This window comes from Lepus europaeus, chromosome 15, assembly GCF_033115175.1.
Source record: "Lepus europaeus isolate LE1 chromosome 15, mLepTim1.pri, whole genome shotgun sequence".
Lineage (NCBI taxonomy): Eukaryota > Metazoa > Chordata > Mammalia > Lagomorpha > Leporidae > Lepus > Lepus europaeus.
Window position 1 is genome coordinate 88,094,687 of NC_084841.1, and position 24,139 is coordinate 88,118,825.

Here is a 24,139-nt window from a genome sequence, read left to right on the forward strand (position 1 = left end):
CAAGTGCTTGGGTCCCTGCACCCGCATGGGAGACCAGGAGGAAGCACCTGGCTCCTGGCTTTGGATCAGCACAGTGCGCCAGGACCGTAGCGGCCATTTGAGGGGTGAACCGACGGAAGGAAGACCTTTCTCTCTGTCTCCTTCTCTTTCGCTGTCAAAAAAAAAGAGAGAGAGAGAGAGTAAGGGGATAGGTAAAGAAGGCTGAGAAGGCCTTATGTCAGTATCCATGTAGGTAAACAAGTGTCAGGAAGACCTCCAACTACATAACAGAAGTTGATCAAGTTCAGCGAAGACATGCAGCTATGAGATAGGACTGAGCTGCGGTTAGGACCTGAGGGACTAGGGCTAGGACAACCCTAAGTTATGCCTTGTTAAAGTCCAGTCCTCACATAAAAAATAGGGGCCGGTGCTGTGGCGCAGTGGGTTAACACCCTGGCCTGAAGCGCCGGCAAACCATAAGGGTGCTGGTTCGAGACCCGGCTGCTCCACTTCCTATCCAGCTCTCTGCTATGGCCTGGAAAAGTAGTGGAAGATAACCCAAGTCCTTGGGCCCCTGCACCACGTGGGAGACCCAGAAGAAGCTCCTGGCTCCTGGCTTCGGATTGGCACAGTTGTGGCCATCTGTGGAGTGAACCATCAGATGGAACGCCTCTCTCTCTCTGCCTCTCCTCTCTCTGTGTAACTCTTGACTTTCAAATAAACAAATAAATCTTTTAACAAATAAATCTTTTAAAAAATAGTAATAATAACTAGGTAAAACCTAAACAATTTTGGAAGGTTTTTGAAATCTAGTTTGCAAAAAGGAGGATTTCAGATTTATAGATAGATAGATCTTGGTAGTAGTTCTGCCGTGCACTAATTATGTGGCATCTAGACTTTCATTTAAATTCTGTAGTCCTCAGTCTTGCCTCTGTGTTAAGGTTGGATGAAAATCCTATGGTGTCTTCACTTCTTTCTGATAATTAGAAATATAAAAAAAAAAGGTGATTGGACAATTAGACCTGTGTTGAATTAAAAGTGTACTTCATTGTATTAGAAGCAAATCACATATGAATGCTATTCTGTTGATGGGTTTATTTTTCTGAAAGACATGTTAGACTCTGTTAATTTAATAAAGCTTAACAGATTATTTTGTAGCATATGTACTAGCATTTAAAATATAACATTCCAAGATGGGTCAGTTTGCCAGCTAAGATCACACCACATTCATTTCAACACTTGCCGTGGAGTTATGTCTGTGGTCTTGGTCTGTGTCTGCCCAGGCGTGTGGTGGTGCTCGCCACTGCCTGCAACATAAGCTGTAAGGACAGAAACAAAGATTAAGTGAGAGCAAGAACAAAAGAAATGATGAGAAGAAATAAAAGAGGGGCTCTGAGAAGAATAATGAAGAATCTACTGTAGATTTGGAGAAAAGGAAAGAAAATGAGACTGTCAGTCAGCCTAACTGCAGAAGTGAACCAAGGCCTGGGGAGAGAAAGGAGCTGTTGTTTGAGGAAGTGAAAGTACGCCTTGGCTTAAGGACCTGGAAGAGAAAGATGGCCCCAGGCAAGAGAGAGCAGCAGGATGGCTGCAGGCTGCAGACCATTGTGGGCTTGCTCAGAGGTGTGAGCTGGTGACTTAGGGCCAACTGAAAGCCATGATGCAGAAGAGTAATTTACGTTTCATAAACCTCACTGTGGAGTGAGTCAAGCACTGAGACTGTGCCGGGGCAGAAGCAAAAGTTAGAAGCCAGCAAGGCTATACTGCATGTATAGCGACACCAAGCTCCCTGTTGTGGGGCTGCATTTTATTTGGGATGCAGAAAGCACACAGCAGAAGGTATTGAGAGGAATGTGGTCACTGTGCATCAGGGAACACAGACCAGGAAAGAAGAGCAGTAAGGCAGGAGGGGAGTGACAGGCAGTAGTGGCAGGGCTCACGAACCCACCCTCTCTGTATTAAAAGGTGTGACTCAAGAAGGGGACACACGAATAACGTATGTAGAGATGGCCCATCTCTCTCTGTCTTTGTGCAAGTTACCAAAGTGAAAGATATTGGAAGGAGCAGGAAGACTGAAACGTGCAGTGGGTGCAGGAGTAGAACACAGCACTCACATCACACTTACATTCTAACTTTTATAGCTCAGCTATTCGCCTTATTGATACCCAAGCAACTTTTAGAAATACCTGTTACTGAAGAGATGGGCTTTTTTTTTTATTGTTTTAATAACATGATTTATAAGAATTTTACTGCAACATTGTGTTCCTGAAAAGCTGTCAAAATGAATTTAAATTAGTGTTAGGGCAGAATTATCTTAGAATGCTGATACCATCTTTGCAACAACCTTTGAAATCAAATAGACTGATTACTGGCTTGTCATCTAAGCAAAAGAATCATTTGCCTGATTATTTAAAGGAAATAAGCTATGAAGCTTGAAAATATGATTAGATATAATAATGTATGTGATAAAAACATGTCATTACATAATTAAGTTCGGAAGAGTATGAAGCCCTCTTCCACAATCAGGATATGCCTGGGGGCCAGTATTGTGGCACAGCAGGTTAAGCTGCTGCCTGCTATGCCTGCATCCCATATGAGCACAGGGTCAAGTTTGAGTCTCTTCTGCTTTACTTCTTACCACCTCGTTACTAATGTTCCTGGAAAAGCAATGGAAAATTGCCCAAGTGCTTGGGACCCTGTACCCATGTGGGAGACCAGAATGGAATTTCAGGCCTGGTCTTGGAACTGTTCGGGTAGTAAACCAGCAGATGAAAGATCCTTCTCTCTCTCTCTCTCTCTGTGTGTGTGTGTGTGTGCGTGTGTGTGTCCCTCTCTCTGGAACTCTACCTTTAAAATAAATACATATTTTTTTTAAAAATATGCTAGCGTCCATATATATAAAAAGACAAAAATTAGTGCAGCCAAAATTAACTCTTCTGGAAAGCCGTAACTGTTAAACGTGAACAGTAAGTAACAATTTTCCTTGATCATATTTTAGATTCTCCATACTTGCAGACCTTTAAGATTTAAGTGTGTGTGCATTTGTTGCTATGTTTTAAGTGAAGCATATCATGACTTATTACCTTAAATATCATCACCAAAAATGTAAAAAAAAAAAAAAGTGGTGTTAAGGTAGGACCAGACTTAGCCTGTAAAATTATGATTGAAGATAGCAAAGATTCTTGAGCATCTTCTGTGTGTTGGTTTCACTTAAAACTTCAGTCACTGCAATAATGCCCTTTTTCATCAAGGAATCCAGGCCTATTCAATAATTCTGTTGACTGAATTTCTAAAATGTCTTGTATTAATTTAGTACTTTTGCTTACTTGCATTTGTAACCAATACATAAAGTTTATGTATAATTACAGGTCACCATGTAATGTTTCAAAACATGTATACCTTGTGCAGTGCTCAAATCAGGGAAAGCGTATCCATCTACTCAGTTATTTATCATTCATTTTAGTGTGAATTCTGAAAACCTTTTCTTCTTTCTTTAAAGTATGGCACATTATTATCTATAGTCACTCTAATAAATCAGAAAGTCTTTCTCCTGTCTAACTTAGCACCATTATCAACTTTCCCCTTCCTCTCCTCTTCTCTACTCTCCCCATGATCTGTTCACCAGGTGACAGATATTTAAGTTGTTTTTCTTTAGGCTTCTTGGCTATTGTGAGCAGTGCTACAATAAGCATGGGGGATGTAAATATCTCCTCAAAACACTGAATCCATTTCTTTTGGACATACACGCAGTAGTGCAATTACTGGACCCTATGGTACTTCTATTTTCAATTTTGTGAGAACTCTACATACTAATCACGTGATGATAGTACTTGTTTATATTCCCACCACCATGTAAGTGTTCCTTTTTGTCCATATTCTCACCGGCACTTACCATCTTTTAACGTTTTTGGTAATAGCTAGTCTAACTAGAGTGAAATTATAACTCATTGGAGTTTTGATTTGTATTTTCCTTATTATTAGAGATGTTGAGCATTTTTTTCTACGTACTTGGTCATTTGTATGTCTTCTTTGAAAAATATCTATTTAGGTGCCTTGCCCAGTTTCAAACTGCATTATTTGTGGGATTTTTTTTTTTACCGTCATTTAACATTTTTAAATTCACATCAATATAATCCTGTGATATTTACATTACTGGCTACCTTTAACTTTTTTCCAAAGTCATACTAACTTAAAATCAATTTTTTTAAAACAGGCAGAGTTAGACAGTGAGAGAGAGAGAGACAGAGGGAAAGGTCTTCCTTCTGTTGGTTCACCCCCCAAATGGCTGCTATGGCTGGCACTTCCTCCTGGCTTCCCATGCGGGTGCAGGGCCCAAGCACTTGGGCCATCCTCCACTGCCTTCCCAGGCCACAGCAGAGAGCTGGACTGGAAGAGGGGCAACCAGGACAGAATCCGGTGCCCCAACCGGGACTAGAACCCGGTGTGCTGGCTCTGCAGACGGAGGATTAGCCTAGTGAGCCGCGGCACCAGCCAAAAATTATTTTAAATGTAGATTTTGTTTGAAAAATTTTAACCCTATTTTAACAGTGGTAACTTTGATATTTATTTTATTTATTTGGAAGGCAGCAAGACAGACACTCCTGAAATGCCTAAAACTTGCAGGGCAATACCTACCCAAAGCTAAAAGCAAGGAACTGAATCTAAGTCCCCAGATTTGGTGGCAGGAACCTAAGGATGCGAGCCACTACGTGCTGCCTCCCGAGGTGGAGATCGCTAGGAGGCTGTGTCAGAAGTGAGCTGGCACTGGAATTCAAGGATTCCGATACAGCAAGCAGGGGTCCCGAGCGGCATCATAACTGCTCTGCCAAGCACTCTCCCCTGGTAACACTGTTTTGAACTGCACAGGTTTATGATCACAGCAAGGATACAAAACATTTGATACAATTGTTACAGATACATTATTTAAATGTGTATTAAAATCCTATGAATAATGGAGAATATTTCAGTAGGCATACCACATCCTTGTTTTGTTTTTCAAGTCTTACTCTGTTTATCTCTCTGCCTGTTCTCAGCTGTGATTGATAGTGTTCCTCTCCCCTTTATTACTCTTTCCTTTGTAAGAAGAGAATCTTTAAGAACTCATCCACCCAACTCCCTACAGCTAGATATTCCCATGCACTATGCTCAGGAAAAGAAGGCACAGTGGGGCTGGCGTTGAGGCTCGATGAGTTCAGCCTCCTCTGAGACACCTGCCTCCCATGTTGGACTGCCTGGGATAAGGTCCAACCTCCACCTCCTATCCAGCTTCCTGCTAATGTGCATCATGGGAGGCGGCAGGTTATACCTCAAGTGCTTGGGTTCCTACTCCCATGCTGGTATTCTCTTGGAGTTCTTGGCTCCTGGCTTCTGACTTACCTACCCCCCAGCTGTTGCGGGCAGTTGAGGAGTGAAAATCTCTCATTCTCTTTCTCTCTCTCTCTCTCCCCTTCTCTCTCTCTCTCTCTTTCTCTCACTGTGTTTTTCTAATGAAATAAAAATAAATAAAAGTAAATAAACTTTTATAAGACAGAAAGCAAAGTGCAATGCAGTCTCTTCCAGAAACCGTTCACAAGATACACCAAGCATATTCTTGCCGTATTCTCACCTTTTTTATTCCTTCCATCCTGCTACTTGAAGTGTTGACCTGAGATTAAGTTCTTGCCATGGAAGAATAGGATGGTAACTTGATTATTACATTGGAAAGATTACACAGGAGGTGAACATTAAACTTAAGACCAAGGCACATTAAGTTCTCCATGTATGTGTGCGATTCTAACTGGTGAATATGGCAGCGCATGCCTTCACTGCAAGGAGACTATTTTGTGTTCCCTTAAATCTGAAACTCCCCGTGCACTGAAGAGGAATGTCAGGGAATGCATCTGTTTAGCACCTTGCAGTGTGGAAAACATTCTTTAAGAATACTGCATGAGCATCAGAATGGCAACATCCAGACTGGAGGATATTATAATGGTTAGCAGAGTCTCACGGTCCCTCACTTGAGAACATGAGACATTACCAGAGCCATCTGGGTTGGGAGCTGTTAGTTATCCATGTTCTGATGTTACTGCTACTGATTGCAAAGGAGAAAGTAAAAAAGGAAAAAAAAGGGGGGTTCCCTGTATATGCCCTCCAGTGACACCAAACTTGACAAGTTAGAGACACTATTGAATTATGAGCATGCAAAACCCCTTAATAAGGAGCTAGGATTCGTGCTTCCTCTTCAAAAGGCCACCTTGAGTTCAGGCTCCATTTGTAGAAATAAATGAGAATAACAGAAGCTGCCTAGTAAATGATAAAGAAATAGAAAATAGGAAATAAGAAAAAAAGAGCCGAGAGCTCAAGGCAGGGAAGGTGGCTTAAGGCCAAAGTATAACTTCCCTTTCAAGGCTGGTGAAATGTGTAAAGGCCATTTCTCAGTATCTCTGTACAGAATGCCGTGATGTTGTGCTAAGCTGGACATTCACCATGAAAGGTAAACATGATGATAACATGATGGTCTTGAGGCCTAGAACACTCAGTGCGCAGCAGACGAACTTTAATTTACAGCACTGTTAAATAGATTACATTTTGGGGGAATACTGGGTATCCACAAACGTGCTGGTCTTTCCTCTTGTTGGTGTATTTATTTAGCTAGGAGTAAAGATTCTTGCAACTTGTATTGTGAGGATCACAGAATCTTAGGGGCAGCTTCCAAGGAATATGACTGCTTTCTTTCCACCTTCTGACCCAGCTCTTACTACACTGGATTCCAGTCATAATGTGCTTCCATTCAAAAGACCCTGGGTCACTCCCAGCAGGATAAGAGTATGTCTTACAACTTGGGGGTCAGGCTACACTGTAACATTTTAAATCACCACCGTGTGCATTTTAAAGGGACTTCACAGTGACCGCCCTGCTGGTGCTGTCATTAGCATTATCTCAGCTGATTATAGTGTCTGCTTTGTTGCAGTCTGTCTTGCATTTAACACAAAGGAAGTATTTGTGGATTTATTAAATATATAATCTTCTTGCGAATGCAAGCAGTGAAACGTTCGGTAACCCTGGTTACATCATTACCCCAGCTGTCTGGACTATCATGATAATGACCACAGGGAAACAGCCTCTGAGAACAAACACTACAACCTTCCTGAAAACGGCGGAAGGTTTAGCCTGGTAATTAGAAAAGGGTTGACTTCTGTGTTGTGCAGACAAAAGCAGCTGTTTTGTTTACCTGGGGTACCAGATGCAATACTTTGAAGCTAGGACTGGCCCCATTAATATCCCAGTCACAATGATTTGTTCTTACAGTATTTTTCATCATGTTAAGCTATACTTAAGTGTTCTTTGGCATCAGATTGCTTTTGGGTTTTGTTCCATAATGTTTTCATTAAATGTGTATACTGAAAGAGGAGTGAGTCCAGGAGTCAAAATTACCAGTGGAAGACGATAGCCAGGCAAGCTTCATAAATAATGCTTTGTTTTTGCTCCTGATGTCAGTCCAGGCAAGGCTTTCAATGCCCATCTTTGTGATTCTGACTGCTGCACTTGCTAGCACTAGAACTCACTCTCCCTTTTTGTAAGAAAACAGAATGATTGTAGATGAAACCATTACTGAAGATCAAAAACCTGTTTTGTTGCAAAAAAAGAAAATACCTCAGGATATTAACAAGTGCAAAAATGGAACAAATTATAAGTTTATTTACTATTCCATAACACAATTTTTACAAATGAGAAGAAACTGAAAAATGGAAATGGTGAGTCAAATCATCTTATTCTCCCAAAATGCCGTATGCAGTAAATGAGAGGTGCTTGTTTTAAAGCAGTTACAAGATACGATTGAAGGACAGGTTGAAGGGCCATAGGGCAGGGCCTGGGTTTGATGCCCATCTCCAATTCCCAACTCCAGCTCTCCATCAGTGCAGACCTGGGAGGCAGCAGGGTTGGCTCAAGTAGTTGGGTTCCTGCTGCCCGTTTGGAAAATGTGGATAGAGTTTGGTTCCCAGCTTTAGCCCTGGCCCTGGCCCTGGCCCAGCCATTTGGGTATTTGGGGAGAGAACCAGTAGATGAGAGCTATCTCCTAATTAAAAACATTTTTAAAAAAATTAAATGTATTGAAAACTAAAGTACTACAATATATTTGCAACTAATTTAAGGTGCATACTTTTCATACAAAACAATCTCAGAAGCCCTCTAAAGGAACACAGTAAATAACATGTGCTACGTTAAGTGGCTATAACCTGTCATTTCATCCTGAGCTGGGGAAGATGCTCACAAGTTCCACAGTGCAGACATACCTAAGGTGAACCCTCCATGACTTGTAGCCTTGTCTGGTCCCTTCCCCTAATGTGCAAGGGAACCCAAGCTTGTTTCACACCAGTAGATCGCAGTCAAAATGTTGTATGTTGTTATCTAAGACTGCGGTCTGCATTTTGTTTGTACACTTGACGGGGCTACAGGATGCACACAGAGCTGGCAAAACACCATTTCTGAGTGTGTCTGTGAGGGCGCTCTGAAGAGCCCAAAATTTGAATCAGTTGGGTCAAGAGGACCCATTCTCTCCACTTTGGTAAGGGCATCCTTGATTTTGGTAAGGGCCCAAATAGTACATTTGGGAGGAAAGCTAAGTCAGCTTTTGCTTCTTGAGCTGGGACCTCATCTTCCTCTGTGCTTGGATGCAGGGGCTCTGGGTTCTCAGGCCTTTGAACTGCAGGACCTGGGGTTGTGTCTCACCCTCTATATTCAACCCCCATTCCTATGTACTAACACCACAACCCTAGGGAATGTATCATGGACATAAATTCAGTGGCTTATTATGCTGGAAGCCAGGAAGTCCAAGATGAAAAGGCTGCATCTGTTGAGGACCTTCTTGCTACGTCATCTCATGGCAGAAAGGAAAAGAGAGGGTGCAGGAGACATAGCAAGAGGAGGCCAAGCTCATGGTGTTATAAGGAACCCACCCTGATGAACCACTTCTGCAATAAAAACATTGATCTATTCATGAGAGTAAAGGGTCCATGACCCAAGCAGCTCTCATTAGGCCTCACCTCCCAACACCACCACACAGGGATCAAGTTTCCAACACAAGAACTTTGGGAAAATCATTCAAATCACAGCACCCCATTTCCAAGACTATTACATGAGAAATCAACACTTGCAGAGGGCGCGTTGTGGGACTTCTTGGCCTCTATGTTCACACAAGTCTATTCCCATAATGTACACACACACACACAATGCACACTTAGGTAGATACAGACATATACACACATACATATCTATGTGAATCCTATTGGTTCTGCTCCTCTGGGGAGCCCTCACTAATACAATCTCAGTGTCTAGAGGGAAGGATTCTCTAGGAGCCCTTCAAGAAGCAAACAGCCAGTTGGGAATTTCTTGGGCTCCAATGCAGGGAACAGTAAGCACCTTGAGTCCTGTCGTACATCCGCAAGAAATTAATTCTGCCAACACCTTAACGAGCTTGGAAACGGAGTCTTACTTAGCCGTAAGATGAGTTTGCAACCTGAAACTTTAAAAAATTATTTATTTGTTTTTATTTGAAGACAGAGGAAGAACAGATAGAAACAAAGACAGATCCTCCATCTGCTGGATCCCTCCCCAGGCTGAAGACACGAGTTTGGAACTCATCCCAGATGGTCCATGGGGATGCCAGGGACACAAGCACTTGAGCCATTATCAGCTGTGTCCCGAGGTGTTCATTAGAAGGCAGCTGGGATCAGAAGCAGGGACAGGCCTCAAATCCAGCCACTCTGATATGTGGGCATCCCATGAGGCATCTTAACCGTGATGCTAAAAGCCTGCCTCAAACTGGTTGCATCTTGTAACCCCCTGAGACTCTGAGCAGAGGACCCAGTTGACCTGTGCTGGGTTAGCTAACCAGTGCTGCAGAAACTGTGAGACTGCGCGTGTGTGCATTTTTAAGCCCCTAAGTATGTGTCAGTTTGCCAAGAGATAACAAAAAATGAATATACTCAGTGTCATCAAATTAGACAAAATTAACCACATTGGTGATACCCATGCAGCTCTGCTAATTCATAGTAGTAGACTTGGTGAGGGGCCTTTCCAGAACAACTTGATATTCTATAGAACAAAATAAATGTTTTTCAGCATTTTGTGGTTAAAGAAAGTAAGTCTAAAGAAGTAGAATTAGTTGTTAATTTCCAGAAAAATGAAGGCAAAGTACTACAAGTTATAAATTCCATGTTATATGATAATAGCATAAGGTTAACATTTTGAAAACTAATTCAGTATGTCAATTATAAAATCTATACTACTGGGACAGCAGAAATAATGCCAGTCATAGAAAATATCAAGAGCTTTATTGAGTAAAATTTAAAGCAGCAGAATCTTAAGTTGGGATACAGATAAGGTTGGATAAGAAACCATGGGATTATCTTCAGCTTGCAAAGCATAGGAAAGGACTGGGAAAACTGTGCAAACATCCCCAGTTTTCATAAAAGACAGATATGAAGGATTTGTCTTTAAACTTTCATGAAGTAGAATTTGGTGGGACATGGGGAGAAAGCCTACAGACAATGCTTGCTAAAAATTGTATCACTGCTGAAAGTGATAGAGAGTTGCTGTATGTTAGGTAAAAGAATGAACCAGTGTCATTTGTCTTGGGAGATACCCAGATATCCTTCAGCTGCTCCAGGGACCTTGGCACCCCTGGTTTCTCCACCAGGAGTATTGCCTACAGAAGCTGAAGCACAGGAGAAGGCTATTTAGGGAGCTCAGGTTCCCGCGCTGGAGGTCAAGCCATTCCTGCTGAGACAGACTGGTTCCCCTGAGGTTGGATACCAGCCCTGGCTTGAGACTGGGGAGAGCAGGAGTGAATGAGGTGCTCATGTAGTCACCCTGGAAGTGGAGGTGTGCCCCTTGGTGGCCCTCACCTTGGGTGGGCAGGGGCTATGCTGCCAACACCTGGTGAGATTGAGGTCCCCTGTGCCTTGGGTCTGCTGGAACATGTTCAACAGGCTGCTGTCTCACTGTTATTTCATTTCAAAAGGAAGCAATATCTGAATCTTACTTTCACAACTTTTTGGTGTCAAATTTAAAAGTATACTTAGGAAAAACATGATCTATTCCAAAGACTTGAAAAGTCTGTCTTATTACATAAAATGTTTACTTAACTTGAAAGACAGAGAGGAGAGAGAGAGAGATCTCCCATTTGTTGGTTTACTCCACAAAAGCCTGCAACAGCTAACGCTGGACCAAGCCAAAGCTCAGAGCCAGGAACTCCACCAGGGTGGCAAGGACTGAACTGCTGGAAGTATCATCTGCTGCCTCCCAGAGTCTGCATCAATAGGGAGTTGGAATCAAGTAGAACCAAGACTCAGATCCAGGCACTCCAGTATGGGATGTAGTGTTCCTAACCACTGTCCAGAATGCCTGCCCCAAAGTGTGTGTGTGTGTGTGTGTGTGTGTGTTTGAGGGTTCATTGTTTTCTCTGTTGAGAACTGGGATGACTTTGAATGGCTTTGCTAGGCTTCTCTGTAGCCCCTCTTCCCCCTCCCTCCCTGCTCTCAGACCCTGCTCCATGGTCTCCTAGGTCTATTGTCTTGGAAAACAAATCATCCAACTCACTTCTTTTTTTCTCAAGCATCTATTCTAAAAATGGAGAAACCACCTCATAGCAATGATGTCAGGATGAAATATAATCAAAGATTCACAGTACTCAAATTTTTCCATCCTTTTTGTCTTCCATAAGTATACAGTTTTAAATTATGATTGCATTTACAGCAAAAGCTCCAAATGTTTATCCCCAAATGTTTTTTGCAACACAGATGCCTGCCTTATTTCAGAATTCTCCAGAAATAAAATTTTTATTGCACCACAGTATATTCAGTAAAATGTGGACTCTCACATATTTTCAACACAGACATCATTTGAACTTTTCATCAATTACCTGTGAGCCTAAAGAAACTGCTGTCCACCTTAGTTTGCTCCTCAAATTTGTAGTAAAAGATTTGGAAGGTCAATGTTCTTTTATTTTTCCACCTTTTTATTTGGTTGCTGGTACAATTGCAGAGGCCTAAATGTGGTAAAATAACAGATAAGAATAAAGTTCCCAGTCTGCCCTGATGTGACAACTTTTTAAGTCAACATTTCAGAAGATGCAGCCCTCTGTCCTTACACCTGCAGATACCACCTGGGCATCTGTAAAACAAATGTTCACACAATTGTGCCATTGAATAATATTTGTTTCCCATAGCTTAAATCTTTTTTAGTTTGTTTCAGATTTCATTTTATCATAATCAAATGTAAGATTCTGGTAATGCCAGATCCCATTTCTGGAGATTTAAAATGCTGCAAACTGTTGGAAAAACTTCTCCCAATGCTCTTCTAATCTCTGTGTGTTATGAGTCAGTGCTTTATTTTTAACCTAGAAACCTTTTATTTAAGGTGTACAAACTTTATGCATTTCTCTTCTCCTTTCCTCACAACGCTTGTATTGAGGTGGTTAAACAAAAACACATTTTCTCCAACATATAGAAAGATAATTAGACTATAATCGACCAAGCGTGAATATAGGAGACATCAACATCATATGTCAGTGGTAAGTTTTCTATTATGGCATCACTCCCCAAATGCCCATAACAGCCTTGCCTGGGCCAAGTTGAAGCTAGGAGCCTGAAACTCAGCCTGGGTCTCTGACATGGATGGCAGGGATACAAGCCTTGGAGCCATCAGCTTTGCATCCCAGGTACCTTAGTAGGAAGTATGTCTGAAGTGGAGTAGCCAGAGACTCAAACCAGGCACTCCGATATAGGATGTAGGCTTAACCCATTGCATGACAACACCCAACCCTATTATGTCATCATATAATAAAGTTCAGAAAAACAATTTTTCCAACATGAGATGAGATTCTGGTTAGATAAAATCAGTAGAAATTAGTGTTCTAATCACACTGAAGTTTCCCAAGAGCAAGCATGCCAAAAATATAGTGGAACGTCCCAACTTCAGCTGATGCAGCAAACTGCACCATATCCTCAGGCTGTGAGGTTTCTGTTGGCTTTTTGTGGCTTTTGTCTGGCAGGCAAGATTAACCAGCCATTTCTGCTGTATAGAACAGATAAGAAAGACACACTTTAGAAACATCGTTCTGGTCCTCCTAGTCACAGAAGAGAACAAACAGGGAAACTCAGAATGAGAATAAATTGCTGTCAGCATTGAATGGCCATGATTTGGATGAGGAGGAACACAAGCACACTAGAGACTGAAAGACGGAGTGAGAAGGGCTAAAATGCCTAGGTTAACAGTGTTATGGGTGATACTACTTGCTCCAAATCAAGACCACTTCATTGTCATAACCTTTATTCTAATTCTTGTTACTTGGAACCTGCATTGTGGTGCAGTGGATAAAGCTGCCGCCTGCAACAATGGCATCCCTTATAGGTGCTGGTTCAAGTCCTTGCTGCTCTGCTTCTGATCCAGCTCCCTGCCAATGGCCTGTGAAAAGCAGCAGAGGATGGTCCAAGTATTTGGGTCCCTGCCATCCATGCAGGAGAACCAGAAAAAGCTCCTGGCTCCTGATTTTGGACTGGCCCAGCCCTGGTCATTGTGTCCATCTGGATAGTAAACCAGGAAATGAAAGATTTTCTTTTCTCTCTCTGTCTCTCTCCTCTCTCTGTAATTCTGACTTTCAAATAAATAAATCTTTTACAAAAAGAATCTTGCTACTTGTATTAATCTCAGCTGTTTTTTGGCATTAGTTCAGCCATATTTTTCTTATATATATGATAATATTCAAAGACAGATCTAAAGTTTGTGCAGAGTTTTGCTTCAACATATCTTTGAATTGGAAAACTGAAAGATTTTCAATTCATTTGATGGTAAGTATTGTCTTTTTTATATCTTTGTTAGTTCTTGGTTGTTTTTAGGTGTTTAAGAAATTAGTTGAAAAATAAAAATATGTGTATACTTCATATTTGAGACAGGTGTACATTGGGAAAAGGCTTAGTAGAACTCATTAACATATATTACTTAACACACTTTTCATTTTGTACTGAAAACACTTAAAATCTGTGAGGGTACTTCAAAAAGTTCATGGAAAATGGAAACTGAAGACAATGTGCATTTTCCGTGAATGTCTGAAAGCAGTGTCATACTCTTAGCAATTTTCAAGAATACAATAATTTGTTACTACTACTCTAGTTATTTTGTTAAATAATAGGCCTCTTGAAATTCCTTTCCACCAATAGAAATTATTTAACCTTTAACCAACATCTCCCCATGGCCCAACCAACCACCTAAGCCCCTGGTAACCATTGATCCACTGTCTTGGCTTCTATGAGCCCGAATGCTTTGGCTATGAGATCATATAATATTGTCTTTTTTGACTGGTTTATTTCCAATAAAATAATGTTCTCCAAGTCCATCCACATTGTCAAAAGATTTCCTTCATTTTAGAATTGGAATAGTATTTCATTCCATGTATATATTTTCTTTATCAATTCATTTGTTGATGTTCAGTACACAATAACCAAGATGCAGTCTCTTTGTTAGTCTAAATTGGCCTTTTGTGTATTTACCTTATTTCTTTTCTTTTTTTTTTTTTTTTTTTTTTGGACAGGCAGAGTTAGACAGTGAGAAAGAGGGACAGAGACAAAGGTCTTCCTTCTGTTGGTTCACTTCCCAAATGGCCGCTACTGCCGGCGTGCTATGCCGATCCGAAGCCAGGAGCCAGGTGCTTCCTCCTGGTCTCTCATGAGGGTGCAGGGCCCAAGCACTTGGGTCATCCTCCACTGCCTTCCCGGGCCACAGCAGAGAGCTGGACTGGAAGAGGAGCCACCAGGACAGAACTGGCGCCCCTACTGGGACTAGAACCCGGGTTGCTGGCGCCGCAGGTGGAGGATTAGCCTAGTGAGCCGCGGCGCCGGCCTATCTTATTTCCTAATTAGAGCAAGGGATGGGGGGAGAAATAGACAGATGGAGAGAGGGAAAAGAGAGAGAGAAACAGAAAGACAAGGATCTTGTTTTTAGGACAATGACAAAGAGAAACCAAATAGTATAATAATATGTCTCTTTTTTTTAGTTTTGTATCTTATTTGGAATAAATGTTTAGCCTCAAATTCTAGCTTGTAAAGGAGTCATTGTGAACAACAGGATCCCTAGAAAACCCAAGGAAGTTGAATGCAAAAATGAAATTAAGTAAGAATAAAAGAAAGTAAGAAGCAGAATTGACAAAAATGGAAGGGAAGAGAGGGGCACAAGGCAGGCAGTAGAATAATAATACCCACATTTCTGGAAGACTATTCATGTGCTGGTCATCGACTGCACAACACGCTCGCAACCACTGCCTCTTCTGTTCTGCAGCTCGACACCGGGCAGCAAGTTGACAACCTCACAGCTTTGCAGCAAAACTCTCATCTGCAAACATGGCTGCTTGATCCCCATGTGCCAGAACTCCCACATGACTTACATGATCTCCTCTTGGTCTACCACAGTTTCTGCACGGATCTTTCCTTTGGTTCCGTGACAAACGCCTTTCAAAATAAATATAAATTTCATCAGGGGGAAAAATGACATAGCTTCCAGGAATAATTGCCAAGGTACACTAATACATGAGTGACCTTTCATGTAGCCCTGAATATAAATTTTCATGGAGTAACTGCCTGGCTTTAAATTCTTAAGTTTTTAGTTTAATAAACATGAATACCTTTTGACAAATGAATCTATGCCAGTCATTTTAAGGAAGATAATTAAATTTTATTTGGTTGATAGATTTTAAATTATATATAAAATTTAAAGTGTCTATTATAATATTAAGAATTTAAAAGGTACAGGTCTTTTTTAGATGCTCTAAAAATATGCTTCCTGGTTTTTAAATGAATCCCAGAGCAAAATGAAAGCATGCAATTGAAAATAGGTGTTTCAGAAGTCCACAAAAAATTCAGCTTTTGAGATTTATGCTGCTATCTCTATGTGTATTAGGCAATGAGAAAAGATTGAGGAAGATTTTAGATTTATGATGTATCAATTAGGTGATAAGTGAATCGCTAAAGATTTTATGGAGTTTTGATAAGCATCCAGGGTTTCTGGAAGTTATTAGAATTTTATCTCAAATCAAATACATTCTTATTCAAAAATAAATCAGAATATCCTGAGACTCTAAGCTCTCACATATAAATTGGGTCTTATTTACAGTGAGAATGATATGCTTTTTGTTTGTATTGGGAATCATTCATTTACTCATTAGCTACCCAGTAGTTTAATGTGATGAGGAGAAGGCTCAGGTGAGGAAGACAGAGAAACAAATAAAAGAAGGACACTTAGTCTCAGTAGCACACAGTGTCATAGAAGGTGGTTACACTGAGACGAGAGGGCCAACCGCGAACAGCAAGAGTCGGATTAGGGGCATGGCAGGAGTGGCTGAGCCAACGCTGCTGCCAGGAAGTTCTTTGGAGAAGAACTGGCATTTTAGCAGAGTTTTGAGTATATTAATTAGATAAAATGAGTCTCATCCAAATTCCCAGACAGAAGAACCCTTCACTGTTTGGTAATGTTCCCAATAGACTCTCATAAATGTCCTACCTCTTATTTCCTCCAAATACGGTCCCTTGGCGTTGAGGGACATGCTTTAACAGCTGGGGTTATTTTAAGTGAGGTGACCTAATCCTTATATTCCTTTTTTTCCCAGAAAAGCCAGTGTTTTCCTTAAATGTGAACGATTCATTTTGTCAATAGAAAACAGTAAATTATTGGCCTATTCTTTCATATAAATGGGACCCCAAAGCAGGAGACACAGCCCTCGAGGAATTTCCCCAGCAAAGGACCTTTCACCTGCGCAGGTCAGAGCGTCATGAGACGCCCCTGCCCGTTCAGGCTTCCTCAGCTTCCAGAACTTTCCTGTCATTTTCCCCTCTGAAAACTCACCTTTACTCCCTCAAATCAACATATCCCTGACCCACACCTCTTCCTTGTTTTTTAAGATTGATTTCATTTGTTTATTATTTACTTATTTATTTGAGAGAGAGAGAGAGTGGGAGCGAGAGGGAAAGAGATCTTCCAACTGCTGCTTCACTCCCCCAAAATGGCCACCACAACCGTAGCTGGGCCAGGCTGACACAAAGGACCAGGAACTCCATCCTTGCCTCCCACGTGGGTGGCTGGGAGCCAAGTACTCAGACCATCACCTGCTGCCTCCTAGGTCATAGCAGGGATCAGAAACAGAGCAGCAAGAACCGGAAGCAGCACTCTGATAAAGGATGGCACATCACAAATGGTGGCCTAGCCCACCGCACCACACAGGTGGCCCCACACCTTGATCTCCCTGGGACTGACAGAATATTGTTCTCTCTCTTACCTCTCTGCAGATTGTGCTCCCTACAAAGTCAGCCGGCTCAGCCCAGCTTTGCAGGAGACATCCTGCAGGCCTGAACTCCCAGGGTGTTTCACAAGAGTTTTCTTGGTTGCAGGCACCTTCCAAGCAGCGTTTGCACAGCCACATGCACAAGCTGGATTTCACTCTTCATGGAAGTATGCCTGTTACTTCATTTTTATTTCTCTAGAAGTGATGCCGTAACAAAAGCCCATTGGTATGCAGGATGTTTTAAAGCTATGAAGGATGAGTTAAAGAAGTTTTTAGCCAATTAAGTAGAATAAAGTAGTTAGCAGAATCAGGGAATTTGAGACTGTACTACTGTATTTCACCAATGGAGAAACAGACTCACAGACCCCCTACCCAAATGCTTACCCAGCATAACTTGTGTTTCAACTTCCTCACTGTGTTTATAGCACAATTTTCACACTTTTTTAAAAATATGCTTTATTTTTGTAATAGAGTTAGTATTATTACTCCCTGAGGTATTTCAGTTATTGCTCCAAAAAACAAAAACACACAAACAACACCGAAAAAGGCATCTCCCAAACATCTGATTTCAAAAAGCACACATTTTTTTTTTCCTTTACACTAGAAATTGCTGAGTATTTTTAACTCTGTTTTTCAGATGGATGGCTCATCAACTGTGACCTCATGGGGAAAAATGGAGAGGTAGATGTTTACAATCTGTGAATATGTCAGGCCTGATAATGAAGGCGTCCCTCCTTGTGGGCTTTACTCCTTGACCAGGAGGAGCAGAAACTTTCCATTTGTTCCAAAACGGCTCGACATGCTTCGTCAGGAGTCATGGAGGAGGAATGGAGAGGAGAGGGAAGCAGAGTTCCAAGGAAAATGACGGAAGGAAAATAGACCGAAGCCAGGGATAGAGCAAGTTCAGGGCTCCAGTCCCGACACGTGGATTGCTGCATCAGAGAGCAGGAACTCTGGCATCCCTATGGTCCACTTTTTGTCACAGTCACTGTATTCACAGGTAAAAAAGTCACGTCAGTTACTTTGAATATTCTTTGAATTAAGCAGTCTTACTGCTTTTGTTTTTAATCAAGTCTCAGGACAAAAATTGCTACATGTTCTGCAGTTTTACTACTTTATTAATGTTGACAAAAGTAAAAATTTTCCCCTGTTGAGAAGTAATTCTTAGCTGGAAAAAAACTGCGTTGTTCTCATAGGCAGTCATCAGGAAAATGGTGAGCAACAGTGAATCAACAACAGTAGCTGAGTAAAAGTGTGGCATCAGTTTTCTTAAGAAACGTAATCCACATACCTCTGACTCCCTATGACATATCTGGTACAGAATTTTCTTTAATTAATAATATTTTTCTACAAAAAAGGACAACCAGAATAAAAATTATGCAAATGACAATGTCTTTTTCACCCTCTGGCAAATGATCAAAACCAAATTCAGCTGCTGTAGATCACATTTCATCAGGACCTTTTCATAGGATATGAAGCTTTGACTTTAATCTCTATCTGAACTTTATATTTATCTGTTAATATGAGGCATTTATAAAACAGGTAATAAGGCAAAAGTCTCTCAGAGGTTTTGTGAAAGTTGAAAATAATTTTCAAAGGATGATTTTCATATCGAATTTTGTATCATTTCAGATCAAATTAACGTCAAACAGTTAGACATCACTTAGCGCTTATGATGGGATGTGCAGAGGGGAAGAAGATCTAATTTATTTTTTAACAGAAAGGAAAAGGCTAGGTCAGAAAGTGTGATTAAAATGTAATGCTTGCCTGTTAGAGAGACTGTGCAGAAGAGATGAGAACTTGGAAAGTAGGTGTGAGGTGTTAACCTATTATGCAGATGCTTCCTAATTCCCTGTGTTCAATCATTTTCACCCTGTGATCACCCAGAGTAAAAGTGGAACAGCTGTCATTAGTATCCAGTGGGGTGAGGAAAAAAAAGGAATAGATTTGACCTCTGCCGAAAAAGGCTAAAATATATGCCCATCTGCTAAGTTGAATTTCAAGACTCAAACACATAATTGATGAATACAGATTTTAATAAAAATAAAAACACAATTTAATCTTAAGAAGCAACATACCTGGCCCTGAATGGATTCCTAATTTTATCAAGTGCTTGTCTTTTAATGCTGTGAAGCTGAAAAATAATACTATACACTCTATCAGTAGCAAAGAGGACATGCTTCAGGAAGTAGAGAAATTGATTCCTTAATATAAAATCAACATTCGTGGCACAATAAAAAAAAAAAAAGCTAATTTATTTTGGAAAACTGGAAGAGACAAAACAAAGTGTTAATTCAACACTTATTTACTGAGTTTCATAGCAGTCTTCTGTTGTTATTGAATGTTATCATAAATGTTATGAGGCTTAAATTAGCACCCACTTACCAGCTCACTGTCCTCTAGGTCAGCAGTTCTGCACGGTACACCGGTGTTCTCTGCTTGGGCTCTCGAAGCCTGGCATCCACATGTCAACCTAGCCAACTTCTCTTCTGAGAGTTCTAGGGGAGCATCTGCTCACCAGAGTCTCAGCAGGATTGCCACAGTTTGGTTTCCTGCCACTGAGGGTTGAGGTCTCCATGTCCTTTTTGTCTGCCACCAACTGGATGCTGCTCTCCTTCCTTGGCATGAAGCAAGTGGCCACAACCACTGCCCAGCCAACAAGGAGCACGGCTGCTCATGTCAAGTCCCTCCTGCTTTGTTTTTTCTGATTCATTGGTGTGGTTAGGTCAGGCCCTCCTTATTTAACTGTAGCTGTGACCCTAATTATGTCTGCTAGGTCGTTTCGTGAGTACCTGGGCTAGCTGGAAGACATTGTGTCCTCATCAGAGGTTGGACAGCTCCTACCACACTGGCTGCTGTGTGTTATTCCCTGTATTGTCAACAGTGAGCATGGCAGTGGAGAGGAAGACACACCCCTGCCACCATGAAACTTGGAAACAATGAGAGGATAAAGACAATTTAAAAATTCAAGAGTTAACTACATTAGACATTCCATTATAAATCATTAATAAGCATAGAAATATTTTATGAATGATATTTTATATTGAGAAGAAGTAAAAAGTGTAACAGAAAAACAAGACAGGAATTACCAAGGAGTTCTGTGGGGAGCTGTGATTCCAGATAGCAATGTTAGGAGAGGTATAAATGTCAGAACCTAGACGGGAGCCTGAGCAAGGAGTGCAGAAGCAGAAGGAGGTTGCGAGCACGTCCAGTGTGCTTGAGGTGGACCAGATGGGACAGTCTGGCTGGCACTGAGTGCCTGAGACCAAGGAGATTAGGAAACACATTCAGAGAAGGTAAAGGATCATGGAGCAGGCAAGTTTCCACCCAGGAAATGACTCCAGCTTATAGTCTAAGTGAGAGAGGAAGACACTGATGTTTGAACACATGCGTCACAGGACCCGACCTAAGGATCATTCTTCCTGGTGAAGACAGAATTAGGGATTAAACAAGGGAGGTGTTTGAGGCTACTCTAAACATAAAGGTAAAGATGTTGGTGGTTTAAACCGCAATAGATTTTTTGAGAATGTTTCTATTGAGAGAATATGGAAATTAAGAATAATTCAAGAGTTTTAACCTAAGCTACTGGAAGGATGTAGTAAACAATAATTCACATAGGGGGCAATTTATATGGAGCAGATTTGGAGTCAGGAAAAAGCAGGACCTTAATTTTTATGTCTAATAGATATTGAAGGAGAAGTATCAGAGAGTTGCATATTTGGCTCTTGGAATATGAGCTGTCAATCTAATTATCTCACCTCTGGCCCATATATTAGGGATATATTAAAGCCATAAGGCCAGATTAGATAATCAAGTAAATGTATTTTTTAAAAATGTAAAATTAAGAACTGGGCCCTGGGTCACCATTAATCAGAGTTTGAGGATTTGAGTAAACCATAGTAAAGCATCCTGAAAAGAACTGGCCAACGAGATGGCAAAAACACCATGAGACTGTGGTACCATAAATGCCAGTGATACAGACACTTCTAGAGAGAAAATTCTATGCCCCATCAAAACGTTTGATAGGGTGTCTCAGGGCATTTGTGCTGCTGTCATAAAGTTTCACAGACTGGATAATTATGAACAATTCAATTTATTTTCTTGATGTTCTGCAGGTTGTGACATTCAAGATCAAGGCACCGGCATCAGTGCCTGGTGAGAGACTCCTCCTGAGTCCTCACAGGGGCAGAACAGAAGAGGAAGAAGGTAAGTGAATTCCCAACATCCTTTATTAAGACACTGATCCACTCATCAAGGCAGAACCCTTGGCCTTAATCAAATTCCAAAAAGCACCACCTCATGACACCAGCGCAGGAATTTCTGAGAAGACGTTTCCAGTCCCTAGCAGAGGTCAAAGCAAAGTGAGAACTGAGAAGAGACCATTGGCCTTAGCATTGTAGAGAACGAAGTTCACCTTCGTAATGACTTCAGCTTGGGTGGAGGACATCTCAGACAGTCAAGGAGAAAATAAACTGAACAAGGAACACTTTTGTGACAACCCTTAAAGAAATGTTGCTGTGAAAAGCATCAGCAATGTATTACTAGAGTACAGGGAGTGTGGAGGGACCAAAATAAGTTGTTGGTAAATGAGAAAAATAACAGCACGTTTGTGCACTCATGGGAGTAATCCTTTACAGTGTGAAAAAAAAAAGTTTTTGCAGAAAAGAGAAAACCTGAAATAATATCCTTTAGTGTCCAGAAGAGCAGAATGCTCCACACACTGGAGGATCGTGGAAAGTTTTTCAAGTTGACCTTGGTGGAGATTCTAGCCACGGAGCAGGAGAGAAGATAGAATGTTCAGGCGCAGACGCTGGTAGCTGGAAGATGTGAGAGGTGCCTGTGCATGTGTGTCTCTGATTACTTCTGTTGTCTTAGTTCAATAATTTCTGAAGAGAGAAAAACCTAGTCTAATGGAAGGAGAACACTTGCTAGAATTAGGAAGACTGAATGCTCATACTTTTGCTACCCTTAAATAATGCTATGTTTACCTGGAACAGCCAGGGAAAGCCTCTCTACCCTCATTCTCCAAAAGGTGAGAATTTAATGAATTTCCTTCACATCTCTCCCAGCATGCAAAGGTGCAGGTTGTGTAATAATACTTCACTGGAATATTTTACTGGGTGAGAAATTTGGTTTTAATTCTCAACTAAAAGGAACTCACATAATATTGTACATTTATCAGATAAATGCAAAAAAAAAAAAAAAAACCCACAGGGAAATGTGAAAGTCTCCATCATTCCAAAAGGAAATACTTCTTAATGAGGACACAGAGTATTTCTATTGCAAATTGTCAGGACAAGATTTATTTTTAACACAATGGGTATATAGGTCAGTTCTCACAGAAAATGCCATGTGATCTTCTATTACCTACATAGGACTTGCTTACCTAAAATATTAAGGAGTTTGGACATGGAAGAACTTTTCATGATAATATTCCAAGGTTTTCACTTCTCAAAGGAAGACCGAGGCTTGGAGACCATAAAGTAACTCATCTCAAGTGCACAGATAAATAGACACTCTAAACGTTCGAGAGATCTCCTGGCTGCCAGTCAGATGTGTTCACATGAGGCCAGGCATCAGGCATTTATTTGGTACCACATCTGGATAGGACTTCTTCTTGCTTACTGGTTGGAGCCAGCGTCAATTTTTCTGTCCCTTTTAATATTTGTTGATTCAAATGAGGCAATATGCTTACTCATTCAAAAGTCAGCAAGTGTTCAACAAACATTCATTATTCACTGTGAGTGGTCAACCTCAATTTTACAATGGGGGTGGGGGTTAGGGTCAGGTGTTTGGCACAGCAAGCAAAAACACCACCTGGGATACCTGCATCAGAGTGCATGGGTTCAGGTTTCCTGTTGTAACTTCCTGCTGATGCACACTGTGGGAGAATAAGGTACTTGGGTACCTAACAACAACAACACCCGCGTAGGAGACCAGGTTTTTAATTCCAGGCTGTTGACTTCAGTCTGGTCCAACCATGGTTGATGCAGGCATTTCTAAAGTGAACCGGCAGATGGAAGATCTCTGTCTCTCTGTGTCTCTGTTTCTGCATTTCAAGTAAATAAACATAAATCAATAAGAAGTTTCAAAGAGGGCATCTTTAAAATAAAATTGTGACACAGCAAAATTTGATAGATGATATCGGTGACCTCATGCATCTTAATTCCAGTAATATAAATTTATCCTTACTCCTCAGAGAGGATACCACTCGCAAGAAACCTTTTGTTTTCTCACACATTATAAATCATGGAGCAGTAGGCTAGAGGCAACAGAGGGACACATAAGATGTGCTCCTTGTTCTCAAAGAGCTGATAGTGTATCAGAGCAGACAGCAACAGAGAACAACTGAACCTGAGATTGATAAATGCTGGTACAGGAGTGTGCGCAAAGGGGAGGCCTGAATTAAGCCTAAGAAGTCAACTCTGCCTCCTGGTATAGCTGATGGCAGTGTCCAACAGGATTAAAAACATGTGAGGAAATTAACCTGATTATGGTGGGGAGTGAAACAGCTTTTTCAGTTAAGTGTAAAAGCCAAGAAGCTGGAAAAGAAAGAACCCAATGCAGGAAAGGCAAAACAGGTTGCAGAAGAAGCGTATCAGGCACAGAAGCCAATGAGATCGGTATGAGGTGAGGTGAGAGGAGAACCTGGAAACGTAGCAGGTGGGGATTCTGGAGGTTGGACATGAATTGTGCTACTATTTTCACTGAAATCCTGCCATCTGACTAAGTCAACAAGTGAGCCCTATTTCACAAATGAGAAAATGAGATTCAGAGAGTAAGTAGCCACCTACACTACAGTGAGAATAAGAAATGTAGCTCATTAAGGTCTTCTTAAATTCAAGGTCAGGG